Below are 14782 nucleotides of genomic sequence, written 5' to 3'. Positions count from 1 at the left end.
GGAGCCCTGAAATGGGCTGGGACAGATCTCACTTAATACTAGGAATTCGAGCCACATACTTGAACATAACAGCTCATGTATTCCCAGGTTCTGGAGAGATTTTTAGCTGTAGGTGATTCTGCATCTATTCCTATGGACTTACTCCTAAGGGTACAATTTTGGAAACTGGCTATGGAATCCCAGGCTCCCATGAGCCAGAGAGCAGAACTAGCATTTAAGGTGTTTAATAATAGGGACAGAGCTGGAGTAAAGGATACTCCAATATGGGAATCAGGCTCATGGGGCATAGTTGCTTAATCAGCCTGGGAGGCATTCTGGTCTGGTTGAAAAGCCCACAGGAGAGTGTGGCAGGTATGGATAGCTGGGACACTGGCACAAGGGGTGTCATTCTGTGAAAGGACCACCCCTCTCCACAGTCTGTGCCCCCAGTGCAAGAGAAATGGCCATTTGAAGAGAGATTGTCCTCAACTCTGAAGGGATGAGAGGGCTCCCACTTTCCTTGTGGCCTTGTCTGAAGACTGATGAAGCTGAGGGCTCAGGAGACTTCCATAGCCCGGCATCTCAAGCCAGGAGCCCTAGGTTATTACTGACACCACAGGTGAGAATGTCAATTTTTTAAAAAAGATTTATTCTATTTATTTGAAAAACAGAATTACAGAGAGAGAAAAAGAAACAGAGAGGGAGATCTTTCATCCACTGGTTCACTCCCCAAATGGCCACAACGCAAATCTGGGAGCCTGGAACTCCATCCAGGTTGCATATGGGTGGCAGGGGCCCAAGCACTTGGGCCATCTTCTGCTGTTTTCCCAGGTACATTAGCAGGGTATTGGATTGGAAGTGGAGCAGCCAGCACTTGAACTGGTGCCCATATGGGTTGCCAGTATTGCAAGCAGTGGCTTAACCTTTTACACCACAATGCCAGCCCCAAGAATGTTAATTTTTGATTGACACAGGAGCCACTCTGCACTTACTTCCCATGCAGGACACCATCTTCAAAAGGTTATATTATTATGGGACTTAGGCAAACCTTGCTCTCACTCTGTAGCAAATAAGCAGGGAATAGTCACTCAAAATTTGGATGTACTCACAAATTTGGTCTACTTTCACAACCCATGGCCTACTTTTCTAAGCAACTAGATTCAGTGACTGCAAGATGACCTGCATGCCTAAGGGCAGTTGTTGCTTCTAATTAATTATAGTCTTAAAAGGACTCTGGCTGAGCTTTGAAAAGAGACCTCAGAATCATGGCTTAAGCTATTGTCTATTGCCTGCCTCAGGATGAAAATCACACCTAAAGCTACTTTAATACTTAGGCCTTTTAAAATGTTATATGAGAGACTCTTTGTCACCCCTGATATATTTTTTATCACATAAACCATATTATCAATCTAAGTCAGATGCAAGAGGCTCTCATGGAGTATGGTAACAAATTCTCCCAGTGTCAGAGTCCAGGAGTTATGATCTCCTTAGGAGATCTCAGTCTCCTTAGGAGATCCAGTTTTGCTAAAAACTTGGAAGGAAAGATTCCCTTCTGACCAATTATAGCCTAAATGGAAGGGGCCTTACAAGGTATTACTTAGTACTCCTACTGCAATTAAATTACAGGGAATGTCTAGCTGGGCACAGCTGTCAAATTTAAAACTTTACCTCTTGAATCTTCATAGGTGCACGCAGAGCATAAATCTGCCGAATTTGTGAGCCAATTAAAGACCTCAAGTACCTCTTCAAAAAGCAAAGAGAAAAGTAAAGTCTTTGGTTTTGTCATGAACTTTCTGGCAGACATATTTTGACTATCTTCTCCTGATTCTCTCAGAAAGCTGCTGTTGGAGGGAAAACCACCTGGTGAGTTCTTCACCATAATAGAAGAAAATCCTGCTATAGCTAATGAAGTATAGCACTTTGAAACACCTGTATATTGCCTTGGGCAACTTAGCTCAGCCTACAGGCCAGATTTTAGAGTAAGTTCTCAAGTTTGTGGATGCCCTAGCTAAAGTAGTCACAGACAATCAACGAGCCCTAGAATACATCTTGGTAGGACAAGGTGGAGTGTGTGCAGTAACTAATGGAATCTGTCACATTCACTTTAACAACCACATGTTCACAGAAAGAGGCATTGAAAGGATTTATACCCATGCTAAATGGCTCTATAATTTGGGCAAAGAAAGTCTATCCCTTTCCTAAAAGGGGTCCCATCCATGATCTGTCTTTTTCCAATTGTGCTCATCCTGACTGACACATTTGTTTCTCTCAGAGTTCAACAGTTTCCTGGGGAAATAATGCTCACGCAGGGACCATGACCACTGGCAGTAACTGATGGAACTCTTCTGGCTCTTAAGAGAGACCCACCAGTTCAGATAGGCAGAAGTTTTCCATTCTTGGTATATGTAGGGCCTATGACCATGAGTCAACATGAAGAAACTTCAGAAGTCAGACCATCCTCCTTCAGCCTCTCTTTAAGATTAAGGGATGGAAATCTCTGAGGGGAGGATATGGTGTGAATAGGTAGGCAGATAGTTAGGCCTGAGTGAGTTGGAAGACTCGCATTCCCACAATATGATGTTATCTGTTCACCTGTCAATGAAAAATGCCCACCTTCCCAAGATGTCCCTGTGTCGCTTCCAGGACCAAAAAGGGCAGATGCCATGATCACCATAAACCACATGGAGGTGCCTGAAAATCTCCAGATGCATCACACACACTAAGGCATCATCTCCGACTCATAAAAGAGGCAGAGAATTAGGGAGAACCCTCTTTTTGCCCTGGGCCTTGGTTGTGGTGCTGTTCAGGCTTTTCTTCTTTCTTCCATGGGCAACTCTCTGGCCCATTCATGATGAGTATTTCTCTGTGTGGGGAGGCCCACACTCACCTATGATTGTATGTTTTCTTTTTCTTTCTTTTTTTTTTAAATATTTATTTGAGAAGCAGAGTTACAGACAGAGAGAGACAGAGACACAGAGAAAGGTCTTCCATCTGCTGGTTCACTCCCCAAATGGCCGCAATGGCTAGAACTGGGCTGATCTGAAGCCAGGAGCTTCTTCTGGGTCTCCCACATGAGTGTAGGGGCCCAAGCCCTTGGTTATCTTCTGCTGCTTTCCCAGACCATTAGCAGGGAGCTGAGTCAGAAGTGGAGCATATGGGACTAAAGCCATATGGGATGCCAGCGGCCCTGTGAATGTGTGTTTTCTCTCTCAATATTAAATAAATCATATTCCTACTGGTGTACTTTATAATGCTCCACTTAGAATTCTTATCTTTGTGTGAGGCAAGAACTGGAATTAACATTAGATATCAGGCCCACATCAAATGGATCTCCTAAGGGAAGCCTCATACTCTTAGGGAAGAGACATGTCACATGAGTGACTCCCTCTCCCTCTCCCTCTCGAGTCCATCAACTCTTCCTCTAAAGGAGTTATAATAGCATTATTATTGATAATAAAATAATAACATTCATTGAATATTTTCTGTGTGATTTGTACTGTGCTTAGACCTTTACATACAATATCTCATCAAGTTACTCCACTTTACAGATGAGTAATTTGCCAATCTAAGTAAAAGATTGAGGGGATAGCTTGGTGGGAAGTGACCTCATTACAGGTCTGAGTAGTGATCTTGACCATATCAAGTTTTTTTTTAATTAATTAATTAATTACCTTGAAAAGCGAGAGAGAGAGAGAGAGAGAGATTTTCTACCTGCTTATCTCTAGTCTCCAAATGCCTGTAACAGCTAGGGCTGGGCCAGGACAAGGCCAGGAGCTCTGTCTGGGCCTCCCATGTGGGGAATATTAACCCAAGGATTTGGGTCATCATCTGCCGTCTCCCAGTCACATTAGCAGGACACTATCAGAAGTGGAGGTGGGAGGCTGGTGTTATGGTGCAGTGGGTTAAGCTGCTGCTTGGGATGATGGCATCCCATATCAAATGGCCGGTTCATGTCCTGGCCACTCCGCTTTTGATCCAGCTCCCTGCTAATGTGCCTGGGAAAGCAGTAGAAGATGGCCCAAGTATTTGAGCCACTGCCACCCACGTGGGAAACACAGATGGAGTTCCAGCCTCCTGACTTTGACCAGGTCTGATCATTGAGGCCATCTAGAGAATGAATCAGGAGATGGGAGATCTCTTTCTCTCTCCCCTCCAACCCCACCATCTCTGTCACTCTGCTTTTTAAAAAATTAACATAAATCTTGGGGGAAAAAAAAAGAAGTAGAGGTGGGACTTGATCCCAGACACTCCCATGTGAAAAGTGCACATCCCAAGTGGAGGCTTAACCTCCTGTAGCCACAGGCCCCCTCAGTCACATTGGTTTTAGAGATAGTCCACCCTTTTGATTTGAAGAGATACATGTCTAAATGTGTTTTCCATGTCTCCTTAGTAGCATTTATGTGGTTCATGCCAATCATCAATTTTTTTTAAAGATTTGTGGCCGGCGCCGCGGCTCAATAAGCTAATCCTCCACCTTGCGGCGCCGGCACACCGGGTTCTAGTCCCGGTCGGGGCGCCGGATTCTGTCCCGGTTGCCCCTCTTCCAGGCCAGCTCTCTGCTGTGGCCCGGGAGTGCAGTGGAGGATGGCCCAAGTCCTTGGGCCCTGCACCCCATGGGAGACCAGGAGAAGCACCTGGCTCCTGCCATCGGATCAGCGCGGTGCACCTGCCGCAGCGCGCCGGCTGCGGCGGTCATTGGAGGGTGAACCAACGGCAAAGGAAGACCTTTCTCTCTGTCTCTCTCTCTCACTGTCCTCTCTGCCTGTCAAAAAAAAAAAAAAAAAAAAAAAAAGATTTGTTTTATTATTTGAAAGAGTTACAGAGAGAGGTAGAGAGAGAGAGAGAGAGAGAAAGAGAGAGAGAGAGCAAACTCTTCCAATACATTGGTTCACTCCCCAAATTGCTGCAGTGGCTGGAGCTGAGCCAATCCAAAGCCAGGAGCTTCTTTCAGGTTTCTCACATGGATGCAGGGGCCCAAGTACTTGGGCCATCATCCTCTGCTGCTTTCCCAGGCACATCAGGAGGGAGCTGGATTGGAAGTGGAGCGGCCGGGACTCAAACCAGCACCCATATGGCTTTAACCCACTGTGCCACAAAGTCAGCCCCAATCATCATTATTTTAAATCAATAACAATACTGATCATTTATTGAAAACTAGACTCAAAACTTCCATTTATCTTGCAAGTAGGCATTATTATTCCCACTTAAAAAATGAGGAAACTATGATTCATGGAGGTAAACTTAGTTCATGGGGAAATTCGCAGTACAGAAAAGGATCTAGACCCAAGTCTATCTGTTAACTCTAGTGCTTTTCCCACACTGTACCAGCTATTGATCAAATTGCTGGTCTGAACTGACCGTCTAATTTCCACTCCAATACTTTTCCTTGACCGTGTCCTCATTTAAGAAGGAAATTTTTGTGGACTTCCAACATGGCACTAAGTGGCCAGGAGGAACTGGTGTGTAGCCTTGGCTTGCAGTGTGGAGCTGACTGAAAGCTTGCTTACCAATAGCAGCTCCTTCAGGATGGTCTTAGTTTCCAGGCTTGCCAGATAGTTCCAAAGCTTGGCTACCAAATTATTGTTAAAATAATATAAAGTATAATAATATAAAATACTATGAATATAAGACAATATACAAGAAGCCATATAGTTCTTAGTCTAGCAGAGATGGAGAACTTTTTTTTGTGCCACTTACGGCCTTACAAAATTATCAATTTAAAAATTAGCCCATGGGCCTGTGCTGTGGCTCAGTGGGTTAAAGCTGTGGCCTGCAGCACCCCAGCTGCTCTACTTCCAGGCTAGCTCCCCGCTAATGTGTCTGGGAAAGCCGTGGAAGATGGCCCAAATCCTTGCGCCCTTGCACCCATGTGGAGACCCAGATGAAGGTCCTGGTTCCTGACTTCGGCCTGGCTCAGTCCTGGCTGTTGTGGCCATCTGGGGAGTGAACCAGCAAATGGAAGATCCGTTTCCTTCTTTCTCCTTCCCTCTCTTTGTAACTCTTCCTTTCAAATAACTAAATAAATCTTTTTAAAAAATTAGCCTGCTACAGATTTATTGAATTTCAAGTTCTACATGTGTTCGTCTTTTCAGGGCCAGACCAAATGACTTTGTGGATCTTAGCTCGCAAGTGGACCATTCCTCACCCGGGGAGGGTCTTTATTTTTTAATTGGTGTTTCTGTTCCAAGAAGTGTTTTGGTGCTTTTTTGCAGTTAGAGATCTATCTCAGCCTTTGCTTTAGGACTGTTTGTGGTGAGAGCTAGAGAGGCAGGTGATGACCTCAAAGATGTTCAAGGAACAAAAGAAAATAATGGAAAGTAGCAAAAGTAGCAAGTGTTGATAAGGACGTGGAGAAGATGGAACCCTTAGACATCCCTGCTGGGAAGGTGAAAGATTCATTCAGCCACTGAATACTCTGGTGGTTCTTTGGAAAGTTATGCATTTGATCGCGTTACCATATGACCCAGCGATTCCACTCCTAGGTCTTTAACTGAGACAGGTATTCAGATAAACACATGCACAGGAATAGTCAGAGCAGCACTTGTTAACAAGAGCCAAAAGGTAGAAATAACCCAAATATCCATCACTGGATAAATGGAGAAACAGATTATGGTATATATGAGGGTACTTCCAAAGGTTTGTACAACATGCCCATTAGGATAAAACTATGCATGGATTTCAAAGTTGTTGTTGGTTTTTGTTTTTTGTTTTTTTTTTTTTTGCATCAAATAAACTTACCTTTTCATTCCATTTACCATGAACTTTTTGCAGTGTGCTCTTCCATACAATGGCATATTATTCAGCCATAAAAAGGGCTAAGTCTTAATTCATGCTAGGACCTGGATGAACCTTGCAAATATTAGGCTAAGGAGCCAGAAGCCAAAGAGCACATATGGTTTAATTCCACTTATACGAAGTATCCGAAAATATGAACCTATACATCCAGAAAAATACTTGTTGCCAAGGGATGAGAAAAGAGGGAGGCACTGACAATTTAATGGGTGTCAGGTTTCCTTTGGGGGTAACAGAAACGTTTCAGAACGGTGGTTACTTAACATAATGAGTGTAAAAATGTCACTGAATTGTTCCCTTTGAAGTGGTTCATTTCATGTGATGTGAATTTCACCTCAGTAAAAACAAAACAACAGCAAAAAAAACAGCCCGTTCTGCCCTTTTTGGGGGCTTGGAATATTCCTCCCGGAGCCAGGGCCAGAGGAACACCCAGCCAGCATCCTGGCGGGAGGAGCGGGAAGGGTGCCATGTCCGACCGCGTTCATCTGCACACGCATCAGTTCCCACTGAGCCAGCTCCTGGGCTCCGGGGGCACAGGCCCGGCCCTGCAGGAGCGCACACCCACAAATTCAAACACCGAAAGTCTGTGGTGAACTCGTTCATGAGGCGCTGGCTGTTCCGAGCATCCCAGAGTCCCCAAAGCACAGGGCCTGCGTCCCTCGTGACAAACGCGTTCTTTTGTTGTTTCTGGAAACACGGTTTTTCAGGGCCCTTCGGGGGCTCTACGGCCAAACTGGGAAAAGGGAACGGAATCAGATGGAAGCGGTCACACGGAGGGCGGCCGCGGCCCGGTCAGCGCGGCCCTCAAGGTGGGCGGCGGACACCCCGCGCCCCGCCCAGCCCCCCAGGGAGGCCGGCGGCCGCGGCTGGGGGAGGGGGGACTGCGCGGGGCCGCGCTCCCGCCCTCCTCGGCGCCGACCGACCGGCAGGCGGCTGGCGGCCCGCGAGGGGGCGGCGGCGCCTGGGCTTTGTGGCCGCGGCGCGCGCGGCGGGGGCCTGGCCGGCCGGGGGCGCGCCGCCGCCGCCGCCCGGCGCTCCGGAGCCCGCGGCCCTCCCGGCCGCCCTGCCCGCGAGAGGAGCGGAGGCCGCCCGCGCTCGCGCCTCGCCGGCCCCTCCCCCGGTCGTCGCGGCCGCTGCAGGTAGGAGGCTCCGGCGGCGGGCGGGCCGCGTGGGGGGCGCGGGCCGGGCGTGCGTGGGCCGCGGGCCGGCGGGGCGGTCTTCGGGGCCGGGCCGCCGCGACCCCCGCTCTGGAGGCCGGGCGCGGGCCGGCCGCTCTCGCGCGCCGCTGTGGGGCTGGGAGAGCGCGGCCGGCCTGCTGCGTACAAAGCCCCAGGGCGCGGGCCTCTGGAGACTCGGGGACGCCGCCCGGGCGGGGAGATCGGGACCCTGGGGCCGGGGGAGCCGCTTGGGAGGATTCCAGGTGATCCGCGGCCCCGGGGTCCTCCACTGTGTGCCGGGCACCGTGCTGGGCGCTTTTTCATACTTGTCTCCATTAAGACCCCTGAGCTTCGTCCCAGGTCGTAATGGGAGGGGGCCTTCCCTGGGAGGCAAAGGTTAGAGCATCCCATCCCCTGACCTTGGGAAAGCTTACTCGGAGCCTGGGCTGCTGTTTGCGTAAATGGAAGCGAATTGGGGGGGGGGGGGGTTGCCGTGATGTAGTAGCTACTCCCAGGTCCTATTGTGAAAGATAATATATGTAAATGATAATAGCTAAATTTTGAGTACTTTCTATGCACCGGGTTCTGGGTACTCAGCGGGGATGTGAGTTATCATTGCCGTCTCCTGCTACTGTAAATTGCGTGAATAATCTTTCCTTCGGAGTAGGAAGCAGTGTCCGCCCCGGAATTGGGGAGGTTGTGTGTTTCTTAGACATGGTAATGTTTAAGGTGACACATGTTCCTGCCGGGTTTAGGAGAGCCAGTTGTGGGGAGCTGCAATAGATTTGTCACACATTGAGAACTGGAGGTAGGATCCTGTGGGGGCCAAGGAGAGTGTGCATTCACTGTGTTAGGAAGGATGGTTGTGTTACCTAGGAAATGTCCAATAGGGGTTCCGGAACAGAACTCCTGAGTTGGGATGGAGGACTGCCATGAGAGTTTGGGGGTAGGGTGGGGGAGGGGAAATAGTCTAAGGCCCTGGAGGAAGGGAGTGGGGGCAGCTGTCTGAACTGGGATCTCACCCTGCCCCTAGAGGCCAAAGGATGCCCACTGTTACCTCTTCCCACTGCCAGGCTACCCCGAGAGCATTCAGAAGGGGGGGGGGGGGGTTGGGGCCTGGAAATTGGGTTTCTCAAAATGTCCTTATATTTCCTCGGGCTGCACCTGCAGTTCTTTTCAGGCAGTGGGCATGCTCACCAGCCCCGAAGGTGAACTTTTCAGATACAGAGGCTTGACTGGTGTGGTGGAGGAGGGTGCATTCAACGCTGCTCACCGGGTTAGAGAAGCAGTGACTTGAGGAGATTGTTCTGGGGTTCAGTTTGGCTTGGGGACAACTGGAAGGCTTTGAGCTCTGAAGAAGGAAAGGCTCAGGTACTGCACCTGCGAGGAGTGCAGTGTAAGTCGCTGGCACATAACTGTGTGGTCTGCAGAAAACCCAGCAGATGTCAGTTCTCAGCGACTCAGTGCCACACACAGTGAAAAGGGCAGTTGCTTTGGAGAGATAGAGGGTTGAGGGTTCAAATCCTAGCCCTGCTGTTCCTTAGCTTTGTAATTTTCTGATGAGGATGAGATTTTTTTTGTTTTTGTTTTTCAAATACCTCCCAGGGAGCGCAACAAGCACTCCCTCATACTGTGAGAACGTTCATTCAGCAAAGGTCTGCTGAGCACCAGCCGTGTGCTGAGTCATATGCTACATGCCGGGCACACAGAGATGAGTCAGAAATTATGCATTCCCTTAGGAATTTCCCAGGCCAGTGAGAGACAGACACGAAGAGCAAATTACAAAAAATATGGGAAGTGCGACAGAACTAGAGGCATATGCAATTGGCTGCAGCTCATAGAATAGTAACTCAGTCATTCTAAACAGAGACTCAGAGCTACCAAGATGCCTCTGAGACCTTATGACGAAGGTTTTGAATGCTCCATTACCCCCCAGCTTTTATATCTTTTACCCTGTCTAGTCTTTGCCCTGATATTCTTTCTTAACAACAAAACTGCTTGCAGTTATGTATACAATTTTTAAGCTGCTTCAAACCCACTTTAGAAGAAAGCAGTTATAAATAAACACAACAGCCTGGGTGTTAATGGAGGAAGGCATCACAAAAATTGAGTGGGAGTTGTTCCTTAAAGGATGAAGATGAGCCTTTGGTAGACCTTGGGTTAAGGATTGCAGCCAGAGGAAGCCTGGTATGCACAGGGAAGTGAAAACACAGCAGATTCAAGGGCGTGAGAGTGTGTTTGGTCTGGTTAGGTTGAAAAATACATGGAGATGGTGGGATAGAGAGGGTGCTATAATTGGGTCCAGACCCAGAAAGGCCCTGAGTGCCTCTGGAGGGATTTGGACCTCACGTATCACTCAAGCAGTGGACAGGACATCCAAGGCACACCTTCAGAGGTGTGGGTGCAGGGCTGTGGCGTGATCACTGGAAGAGGGCCTGCAAATTGGGGAAACCGTTTTGAAGGTTAGGGTCTGACCTCAGACGTGGGCAATGAGAATGGAAGGGAGAGAATGGGTATGCAGGCGAAAAGTGTAATAGGTGTGATTAACCGGTTGTGTGTGACCAAGAGCACAGTGAGCTTTCTGCTCTGGCAAGTCAAGTTGGTGTGGCCGAAGTCATCAGAAGTCGGGAGATTTGGGGTTGGGGAGTACTAAGTTTGGCTTTGAAGAAATGGAGGTGTGTGAAGTGCCCATCACAGACCGCTGAATGGAGTGGTTGCTAGATGGCTGGACAGAGTGGTTCTCCCTGACACCCATGCTTTCCTTTGAACAGACGCTTACTGAGCATCTGCTGTGTGCTGAAGATACAGATAAAATGTCATTCCAAGCCTCAGGAGCTCACCCTCAGTTACGGGAGACCCTCGAGGATGCCGATAGGTCGCGGTGCGGAGTAACTCTCAGAGGGCCGCAGTAAGAGGTAAACACTCGGTGCCCTTGGCCCACAGGAGGTTTCAGAGGCCGTGGGAGGAGCTGAGGTGGTGGCAGAGGAGGAGAGTGGCCTGCCTAGACCGGAGCAGGCTGCAGAGGGGACGACTACGGAGGGGCAGCTTCTGTATTTCCGAAGTGCCTTCCATGGAGGGTACTTTAACAGAGACTCCAAAGGGAAGCCCCTGGGCAGGGGGTGCTTTCAGATGGAGCTGGGGAGGAGGCGAGGGAAGGGGTTAGGACTTTAAAAACCCCTCATCTCGTTTATAAAGGGGCCCATGAGGGTGGGAGGACAGGGGAGGGGGTGGCAGGGGACTTTGCCTTCAACACAAGGCTGCTTCTGCTCACAGTCACACTCAGACACAGATGGTAAAAATAAACACTTCCAAGGGACAAGGCTGCTGAGAGGGGGCAGAGGGTGGGGGGGTGTTTCAGCGCTAGGTTTAAGGCTCAGAAACGCTCTAAGGGAAAGAAGGAAGGTGGGAGGTGAGTGGTCATCTGGGTAGGCAGATCTGGACCTGTAAGCGTGGCGTCTGAGAACTCCTGCCTCTGGATGGAAGAAGTCCTGAAGGCATCCCAGGAGGCTCGCGAACCACGGGCCTTTCTACTTTTGCACAGTGATGGTATTTACAAGAAGCAGCTAGGAAATGATTCTTTCTAATGGTTAGATCCTTTATAAGAGAAGACATTTTAAATAGTGGAACATGCAGCTGCAATTAGTAGAAAAAAACAGAAACACAAATGGCAAGTAGGTTGGTTTCAACACGCGTTCCTTAAATATTTATGAAGTGCCTACTGTGTACCAGGCAGCCTGCAAGTAGCTGCAGTGAACAGGAGACTGGATCGCCTGCTTCAGTCATCGTCACCTGCAATTACTTACCCGCCAGCGTCCAACCTGACTGTGGGCCTTGAAACAGCAAGATTGTGTAAAGTGCTGAGATCATCTTGTTCTGTTGCAGTGTTCTCTTTCATTGGCCAGTGGCTCCACTAGCCTCATAAATAATCATGTAGGTGTCTTTGGCAGTGAACTGTGGAAATGAGGTTGCAGGAAAACCACTTTGACAGGAGTGCAAATGCAGATTGCCAGCACTGCGTGGGGCTTCAGAGAGCACCACTTCAGCTCCGCTTGAGAGATGAGGAATGCATTGGCAGGGAAGAAAGAGGACTTGCCTAGTCTTGCCTGGTGTCACAAAATGAGTGACAGAGTTGAGAGCAGTGCTTTTTTTTTTTTTTTTTTAAGATTTATTTATTTGAAAGGCAGAGTTGCAGAGACAGAGGAAGAAATACACAGAGAGAGTCTTCCGTCCACTGCTTCACTCCCCAGATAGCCACAACCACTGGAGTTGGGCCAGACCAAAGGCAGGAGCTTCTTCCTGGTTTCCCATGCAGGTGCAGGAGCCCTAACACCTCGGCCATCCTCTGCTGCTTTCCCAGGCTCTTTAGCGGGGATCTGGGTCAGAAGTGGAGCAGCTGGGACTCGAACCGGGGTCCGTATGGGATGTCAGTGCTACAGATGGTGGCTTTACCTGCTATGCCACAGCAAGAGCCCCTGAGAGCAGTGCTTTTGAGTGTGCCGGTGGCTGGTGGGAAAGGCTTGAGGGTACCTTGCAAGAGGGGAAAGAAGATTCCAGAAGAGGAGCTGTGGGTGCAGGGGTGCAGAGCAAAGCATGAAGCTTCCATTTGAGACCAGCCTCTGTCACTAGGGTTGCAGCGAGCACCACATTTTGCCCTGAGCTGCAGTTTCCTCTTCTGTAAAGTGAGAGGTAGGACTGAAGTCCTTCATTAAACGGACCAGGGTCTGCATGGCTTCAAAGAAATTTTTTTTTTTTTTTTTTTGAGGTGTTGACTCAGGAGATAGCGTTGCCAGACCCAGATAGGAAACAGCCATTATCTCTTTAGCACAAGCTACCCACCCCAAGATTTTGGCAGGCCTCCCTGGGGGGGAAATGGGTGCCACTTTCCTCAGCTCACCCCCCACTTCTGTGTCATTTTCTAGGTCTTTTCCAAGCTGTGGCCTGCTTTGTTATAACGCAAGTTCTAATTCCAATCTGTTCTTATACGAAGGAAGGTTTCTATTCCAGACACAATAACTGCAGTAGTGTCCCTGGGTGCAACTCTGTCACCATGCTTGTCACAGTGTTATGATCAGCCTGTGTCCCAGTCACTGTGCGGCCTTGTGTCCTCACGTGGCTGGGGACTCCGAGGAGTGGGATCCCCTGCATCTTCAGGAATACTGTTCTCTCTGATGCCCGCCAGAGTAGGTGCTCGTTAGTGCCTGCATTCCCCATTGCTGGTGCTTCCTCGGATTCTGACCCCACTGTAGACGCCCACGTGCATGTCTTGGTCATTTCTTCCTTTGAAACAGTCTTGAGTGTGTCCCTTCTCACTACCATTTTTGTAGTCCTCCTGAGTCCAGGACTCTCATCAGTTATTTTTCTGAGTGCTATCCTTCAGCTCTCTCCATTCACATCCTATGTGTTTTTTTTTTTGGACAGACAGAGTTAGACAGTGAGAGAGAGAAAGAGACAGAGAGAAAGGTCTTCCTTCCGTTGGTTCACACCCCCCCCCCCCCCAATGGCTGCTACGGCCAGTGCGCTGTGCCAATCCGAAGCCAGGAGCCAGATGCTTCCTCCTGGTCTCCCATGCGGGTGCAGGGCCCAAGCACTTGGGCCATCCTCCACTGCCTTCCCAGGCCATAGCAGAGAGCTGGACTGGAAGAGGAGCAACCAGGACAGAACCGGTGCCCCAACCGGGACTAGAACCTGGAGTACCGGCACTGCAGGTGGAGGATTAGTCTAGTGAGCCGCGGTGCCGGCCTGGTTTTTTTTTTTTTTTTTTTTTTAATATTTATTTTGTATATTTGAAAGGCAGAGTCACAGAGAGAGAGAGAAGGAGAGACAGAGAGGTCTTCCATCTGCTGGTTAACAACCCAAGAGCCAAAATGGCCAGGACTGGGCCAGACTGAAGCAAAGAGATAGAGTTTCTTCCAGGTCTCTCACTTGGGTACAGGGGTGCCCTCCGCTACTCTCCCAGGCGCATTAGCAGGGAGCAGCTGGGACTTGAACTGGCGTCCATATGGGATGCTAGTGCTGCAGGTGGTGGCTTCACCTGCTATGCCATAGCACTGGCCCTGTATCCTATGCGTTCTTAAAAGATCTAGCTCAAATCTCCTCTTTTTTGTGAGGAAGGCAGATTCACCTCTTCCCTGAACACGCACAGGGCTGTGTCCTCTGTTGGGACGACTCTCAGTGTGCTTCCCGTTTCACTAGTCAGTTTATGTGTGTCAGTGCTCTTTCCAGCTATGAGGTTCAGCTCGCATTCTCAAACAGTGCTGAGCCTTTGGCAGGAGTTCATTGCGAGTTTGTTGACTTGTGTATGTATGAGCTGAAATTCCCTTAAGCGTAGACTTGTGAATATTGTAGAGGCCTCTATTCACTTTTGGATGCGGTTTCCTGTGGGTGGGAGGAGTAGAAGGAGCTGCCATGTCTGAAGCCCTAATCCAGGCTGCTGCTTCACTCACCTTGCAGCACTGCTGTGCAGAGGGAACAAGGCCGGTTCAGGGGCACTACCGCCCATGGACAGATGGAGCCATACGGACTAAACAGCTCAGTGAGTGCCGCAGGTAGGGTGTAAGTTCAGGTGTCAGCACATGGGAGCAGCAGTTCATTAGTGTCGCGACTCCTGTCCCAGGTCTCCGTGCTACAGCTCTTTCATGTTCAATCTGAGTATTAACTTCAAAGAACTCCCTTTTCCCCAAAAGGCAGTGAAGTGAAATCGTGCCAGACTTAGTCTCATTATTGGTGCACTTCAAGATTGTTAAGTCACAGGTTAGGTGGCTTGAACAATAGAAAGTTGTTACCCGTAGTTCTGGAGACTGGTAAGTCCAAGGTGAGGACAAGGACTGCTTCGTTCTGAGGCCCTTTCTCTTGGC

The 14782-nt window shown here is 49.2% G+C and overlaps 1 protein-coding gene across 2 annotated transcripts in view; it reads left to right on the top strand.

Moving 5' to 3' along the window:
- Positions 1-7822: 7822 nt before the first annotated feature.
- Positions 7823-14782, top strand: part of MSANTD3 (Myb/SANT DNA binding domain containing 3) — a 29202-nt gene continuing 22242 nt past the window's right edge. Inside the window, exons 1-2 of one of the 2 annotated variants that reach the window (XM_062207869.1) lie at positions 7828-7910; positions 10700-10843. The gene's annotated coding sequence lies outside the window, so the exon portion shown is untranslated. Of the gene's footprint in view, positions 7911-10699; positions 10844-14782 lie in introns of both variants that reach the window. The other variant, XM_062207870.1, reaches the window with a different exon arrangement.

Source organism: Lepus europaeus, chromosome 12 (genome assembly GCF_033115175.1).
Source record: "Lepus europaeus isolate LE1 chromosome 12, mLepTim1.pri, whole genome shotgun sequence".
Classification (NCBI taxonomy): Eukaryota; Metazoa; Chordata; class Mammalia; order Lagomorpha; family Leporidae; genus Lepus; species Lepus europaeus.
This window is presented reverse-complemented; position numbering and strand designations above follow the sequence as displayed.